The sequence below is a fragment of the Ascaphus truei genome, chromosome 1 (assembly GCF_040206685.1).
Source record: "Ascaphus truei isolate aAscTru1 chromosome 1, aAscTru1.hap1, whole genome shotgun sequence".
Classification (NCBI taxonomy): domain Eukaryota; kingdom Metazoa; phylum Chordata; class Amphibia; order Anura; family Ascaphidae; genus Ascaphus; species Ascaphus truei.
The window spans coordinates 342,859,177-342,866,261 of NC_134483.1; positions in this window are offsets into that span (position 1 = coordinate 342,859,177).

Consider the following 7,085-nt stretch of genomic DNA (forward strand, 5'->3'; position numbering starts at 1 on the left):
TAACTTATATGCACATGTACAGTAATTCATCATTGGGACACCTTGTAAACTCATTCTATAGCAACTATCCTCATTACAGAAATGCATGCATATGCACACGACTATTCATTGTTGGCAACATGTCACAATAACATGGCTAATTACACATGTTACACAAAACTTTTCCCACATCAATCTCAGCCTTTTTGTCTCATTACATGACTGACTCTTGCGTTCACAAGTTTTACATGCATTGCACATGCAACTATTTATTTGCAAGCAATGTTTGTACAAAGCATCACGTCACATCATTGGCAAATATCATCATTCCCTGCAGAATACACACAACAACTGCACACAGCTTGCCACACAAGTACTTTATTATGTTAATGTAAAACCTTGCATTTTACTATGTCACCTGACATCATCACATACCTATTTAAAGGACGCCCATTACCTGCTCATTCACAGCTACTCATTTCAAAATGTTGAGATTGTTTAGGAGACGGAGGAACATTCTTTTCTATGACATGCTTGATGATGAAGACAATCATATAGGGCAAGGGAGGGACACACCGAGGGACAGTGACAGGGACAGTGACGCGGATACGACAGGGACAGGGAGAGGGACAGGCCGAGGGACAGGGAGAGGGACAGGAGATCAGAGGAGAAGACAGAGGAGACAAGTTGTGCCTCGTCCGCGTCTGTACAGGGAGAGAACCCTGTTAGATGGGATGAGTGAGGAGGAGATTGTAAGTCGCTATCGTTTGAGTTCAGCAGCAATCTTAGCTCTTTATCAGGAGTAAGGGGAGATTTAGATTTTTTCACAGCCAGAGGTCGTGCAGTCCCTGGGCTTGTTAAAATGCTGTGCTCATTACATTATCTTGCTTCCGCGTCATACCAGACAACTGTGGGCATAGTGGGCGGGGTCTCGCAATCTACATTCTCGCGGGCCTTGACCCAGTTTCTCTATGCACTCAATAGACGCGCTAGGAATTATATTCATTTTCCTACAGAGGCGACAGAGTGGCTGGAAGTCAGGACTGGCTTTTATAATATAGCAGGGATACCATGTGTGCTGGGTGCAATCGATTGCACACATGTTGCTTTGATTGCACCTAGTCAGAGTGAGCATGTGTACCGCAATCGGAAGCACTACCATTCACTCAATGTACAGGTGGTATGTGATGCCACGATGAGGATAATGCATGTGGTACCCAAATTCCCTGGTTCCAGTCACGATTCCTCTATCCTGAGGAACTCTTCAGTCTTCCATGCGTTCGAAGAGGGACATTTTGAATATGGTTGGCTGCTGGGTGAGTACACATTTACATGTTATAACACAAAACACATTTTTATTTAGGAATGTTGGCATTGTAGAATTTGATCACTAATGTAAGCTTATGTGTGCTCCATTCATTATAGGTGACTCAGGATACGGAATTAGGCCGTGGCTCTTGACTCCGGTGCTAAACCCTCAAACTGAAGCAGAGGAGAGGTACAATGCAGCCCATATATCTACAAGATCTGTTATAGAGAGGACATTTGGCCTACTCAAGACCAGATTTAGGTGTCTGGACAGAACTGGTGGGGCTCTTCTATACAAGCCTCAAAAAGTCTCTGATATTATCCTTGCCTGTTGCATTTTGCACAATGTTGCACTCAGGCACAATGTACAATCAGACCTAGCTGAGCCTTTGGTAGACGAGCATCCCACCCATGTAGCTGCTGAAAATGAACAAACAGCCAGTGGTGGCCAGACACGCCAGAATCTCATCAATTCATTTTTTTCTTGTAAGTAAAAACAGATATGTTCCAAGTTCTACTTTTATACTTACATTATGTTATCTTAACAATAATTTTTTTTTATATAACCTTCTGTTAGGACACAGATGAATATGGGTTGCACACCTTTCTTTTCTCTGCTGTGTGCACAAAGGGATGTGGCACCGGTATGTTATTGTTGCACAGGTTATATAATCCCTCTTCAATTGTACTTTAGTTGTGTGTATGTGAATACAACTGGGGTAACAAAGCACTAATATTTTAGCATTGTGTTGTTCCTTATGCTAACACAATACACATATTATGCCCATACTCATTCATGCTTCTAGTATGCTTACATACAATGTTATTGGTGCAGTGTAACATGTACATCCATATGATGTGTACACCAGGCTCATTTACATTTTGAATGTCATTAAATATACATGGTGTTGCACATTTAACACCAAATACACACTTTGATGTGTTGTTTACGGTACTGAAGATGGCATGTCAATGTTTGCAATTTATATATTGTTCCTTTGCATTATAGGTATATTTGCAGTATGACTGATCATGGTATGTATATTTGCTGACATCTCTCATAAGATGTGGCTACCTCAATCTTCCTATAATTATTTGAACTAAAAACCCAACATATTGGTTTAAACACAAATGTTACATATATGTACTTTCTGTATCATGTATATGCATTTAGCTACTCTTGAGGTTTCATGTGCATTGTATTACAAAATGAGTAGATTAGTATGCTGCAGGACGCAGTGTGTCAGGGCACAGCCAAAGATGATCAGGATGACAGCTTGTGGTTTAAAAGGTAATCTTTAATTGAACATCATGGTGCAGACAGAGGAATGGAGGGTAGCTCTTACGCGTTTCACGCCTAGCTGGCGCTTCGTCAGAGAGTGAAAATGTAATGCTGGGACCCCCTTGATATAGTACTTCTAATTATGGTTCAAATGAATCACAGCCGCGGCTCCGTTGGCCGGAAGTGACGAAACCGGAAGTTGAAAACCGGAAGTGACGCGACGGACTCCATGCAAGAGATGATTGTTTACAAGCTAGATTTGTAGTCATGGAGACCGTAGCGTCATCCCTCGGTGTCAATAAGGGGGAGAGTGTTACTCACGGACCCAGCATTATCACCCCACCATACAGAAAAATACCTCAACGGTGGTGGTTTAAAAACAATACTTAAAATGTAACAACTATGCATATGCTGAAGGACTCAGTAATTAATAAATGAAATATTATCCATAATGTACGATTGCATTGATATGATTAGAGCTTTTTTAGAGCTTCGTAGAGCTTTTGGGATTTATTGAAGGTCAATAAGGAATTAATGTAATAATGACAGATCTATGATCTCTAGTTGGTTGTTTGTATGCAATCTAGCAACCATAAATAATGGGTTCATATATTAGTGAGCTAAATATCAAGTTTTACACGAAAAGGTGCATTTGAAACAGTTATACATATCTGATTAGTATTTTTACAGATATTAAAAAAAAAAAAAAAAAAAAAAAACAACATTATGGAACTATGTAAAAATACTAATCACTAATCACTAATACTAATGAGTCCTTCAGCATATGCATAGTTGTTACATTTTAAGTATTGTTTTTAAACCACCACCGTTGAGGTATTTTTCTGTATGGTGGGGTGATAATGCTGGGTCCGTGAGTAACACTCTCCCCCTTATTGACACCGAGGGATGACGCTACGGTCTCCATGACTACAAATCTAGCTTGTAAACAATCATCTCTTGCATGGAGTCCGTCGCGTCACTTCCGGTTTTCAACTTCCGGTTTCGTCACTTCCGGCCAACGGAGCCGCGGCTGTGATTCATTTGAACCATAATTAGAAGTACTATATCAAGGGGGTCCCAGCATTACATTTTCACTCTCTGACGAAGCGCCAGCTAGGCGTGAAACGCGTAAGAGCTACCCTCCATTCCTCTGTCTGCACCATGATGTTCAATTAAAGATTACCTTTTAAACCACAAGCTGTCATCCTGATCATCTTTGGCTGTGCCCTGACACACTGCGTCCTGCAGCATACTAATCTACTCATCACTATCACGGATGCACGCCACCAACAAGAAGAAGACAGGCTTTTCTCATGTGAGTTTTTTATCCTTTTATTTGCTGGAAGGTGTATTACCAAGGTGGTTGCAAGCGTGTGTGACATTGTCCTCATTAGGAGTAATGTGGTGGAGCTAATCATTCTCCACTCACAGCACCCCTAGGACTTCAATATATATGTCCTATACACTACGCTCACCTATACACGCATCACTCACATTTATATCAGATGCCTGCATCACTATATCTTCAATCAAGAAAGTCTATATGGACATTATTATAAATATTCCTCTACAGTCATTTTGAGCACTATTGATGAACTTTGTTCCTCTATTGTATTACAAAATGATTACTCACATTTCATCACATTTTATGTATGTTTCCTTATAATTTCCATTCATGTAATATAGAGGTGTTTGGAGAAAAGGGGATAACTGTACTTATTTGTTTACTTACGGGAGCACATTCATCACTAGCATAGACACACTTTTTAAGACAACTGTTTGTGTCTCTATCAATTGGTGTAGGATCCATGTATAACACCGACAAATGATAACACCAGCTTTATTATGGTAGCTTATATCATCATATTGACTATACTATGTATTTTTAAACGATTAATAAACACCGTAAACTATAGTTAGTTAGGTTAATGAAATATACACAGAAACGTACTTCATAACATGATGGTGATGTCATATTCAGAACATCATGCATTGGAGGGGACCATAACATCTGGCCAGTAACATTATTTGCTACAGTCCCAAACCATTTTATCTACATACCCATGTAACAAGAGATTTTAAATATAAATGGCTACTTGGTTGTAAGTGTCCTTTACATTGGGAGAAGGAGTGGCTCAGTGAGTAAAGACACACACTGGCACTGATAGTTTGAAGCAGGGGAGTCTGGTTCAATTCCCGGTGTGGGCTCCTTGTGACCTTGGCCAAGTCACTTTATCTCCCTGTGCCTCATGCGGCAAAAAAACATTTGTACGTTCCACGGGCCAGGGACCTCAGGCTGAAACATGTGTCTGTAAATCGCTGCGTACAACTAGCAGCCCTATACATGAACATGCTCATATTATTATTATTATTATTGTTACATAGTTTCGACAGTCATACGTTCCATTACACAATAGAATACACAAATGTGTTAGCAGAGTGGGAATGGTTGTTATATAAAAAACACACCATGTCATAAAATGTTAGTAGTCATTAAAGAACACTCAAGAAAAATTCAATAGGCACTATTTTGCAACATCATTATGTTAATTAAGTGCTTATGCAATATAGGCATAAGGGTATCACTTTTTTAATTGTTTGTTAATAAGCGCTGCAAGCAATATAAAATTAGTTCCATATGTAGTATAGTAGTCGGTGGCTCCTCCTCACAATCATCTCATATAAAGGTAGACTCTTCTGAAATCATACATTGATCCGATTGTATCTTCCCCGACATCTCTGAAATACAGCAAACACATGATGGTCAAATATGGCACCTTACTATATATGTATCCGTGACAACGCGTTACACAGCTCTATATGATTGTGTACATACACACGTCACTCATTTATATGTTACAACTACAAGTGTACATCAGTATGTAATTTTTATTATCATTTGTAGCAGCCATAACTATGTATATGAAGTGAACGTTGCCTGTATACTGAAAAATGTGCGCGCACATCTTAGTGTGCGCACGCACTTCACGCTTGGCTCCACTAACTGTTAGCGCATGCGCAAAACAAAGCGAACGTTGTGCGTTCAATACATGTAGAAAATACCAGTAAACATCACATCTTTATTTCAAATACAATGAAGATGAAACTAAAATCATTCTAAACGAGTACATCTGTATTCTTTTAAACCAGACGTGTTTGGACAGAAAGGACGGCCGATAACACAATGCGCAAATGCAATACGTGTGACGTCATGTTAAGCCAGCGTGAAACGCACGCTAACACTCCTCCCACTCAATTAACATTCGGCTAACGCCCAGGGTACGCCTACAAACACTGAGCCGCACGCATCACACACTGCAGTTACCGTTACTATAACAAAACATGACAGCCAATAGGCTTTGAGGCGCGCACGTCGCTTGGGGGCGGGACTTACATCCGTAATCCTTTTTAAGGACGCCTTGGCCCATGACAAGGGTCCCACGTCATACGTGGTGGACCCGGTTTTCAATGTTGTAGATGTTGCATGATAACAAAACAGGTATGTGTTAGAGTTATGGAAAAATGTTGCTAATATGTTTAAAGGGATAGGAAAGTACGTATATGTATACCGTCAGCAATGTGTACTACTCTTTCAGGTTCTACTATATTGTATTAGGAAACAATTTGTTTGTGATCGCTACATGTTATGCAGTCTGCAATGTTACGCTGTATCCACGCATTGAAAGGGAAAATGGTGGTTACAAAAAAAAAAAAAATTTAAACGCAGAGTCAACGCATAACGATTGTTATATTTACCATTCTTCTAGAATTAACTCTTCGCCTGGCTGCAACTGGTCGCTCCAGAAATGCAAGGCATTTTCATCCACGCTTGACCCAACCGCTGAATCCAGTATGACACATATCTCCTCCAGGATGCGCTCATAGGAATCGCCACTGCTTTCTTCAAATAATTGGTCGGGAGGTAGGTTCATTTCTTCGGGTTCCCATTCCAATGCATTTTCAGCTGAAAGGCTTGGTACATAATCATAGTACTTTTGTTCTTGTACAATGTGGGTTTCAGGAATGGAGGCTGCAGATATTGCAGCACGTATCGATTCAAACGGATCAGTAGTAGCGGATACATTGCTATTGCCATTAGGAATAAATATGCCTTTCACGACAATATAAGTGTCGTCTTTCAGGAGAAATTGTTTTTCCGGGGCAATCTTCCAGAAACCATAGGTGTGTTGTAGCTTATCCTGGTCACGTTCAAAAAAGTCATTACTTGATAAAGTGAATCTTATTGAGGAATTAAAATTCCGTGCATGCTTACGGTCTTGGTAATAAGGATATTTTGCTCGAATGAAATCATCGATTTGGCGTGTGCTTGCTTTCTGTCCGCGACTGTTCAAGATGGCTTCACAGATCATGTACTTATACCCTAAAAGGGGATTAATATTGTTAACGAATTCATCAGCCATGTCTGAGTAGCACAAAAGCTGTGTGCAGGTCTGTGTTATTTGCTCATCAAAATGAATGTGCTGAATGGCTAACAAACTCCTGTTTTTCCTTGTCA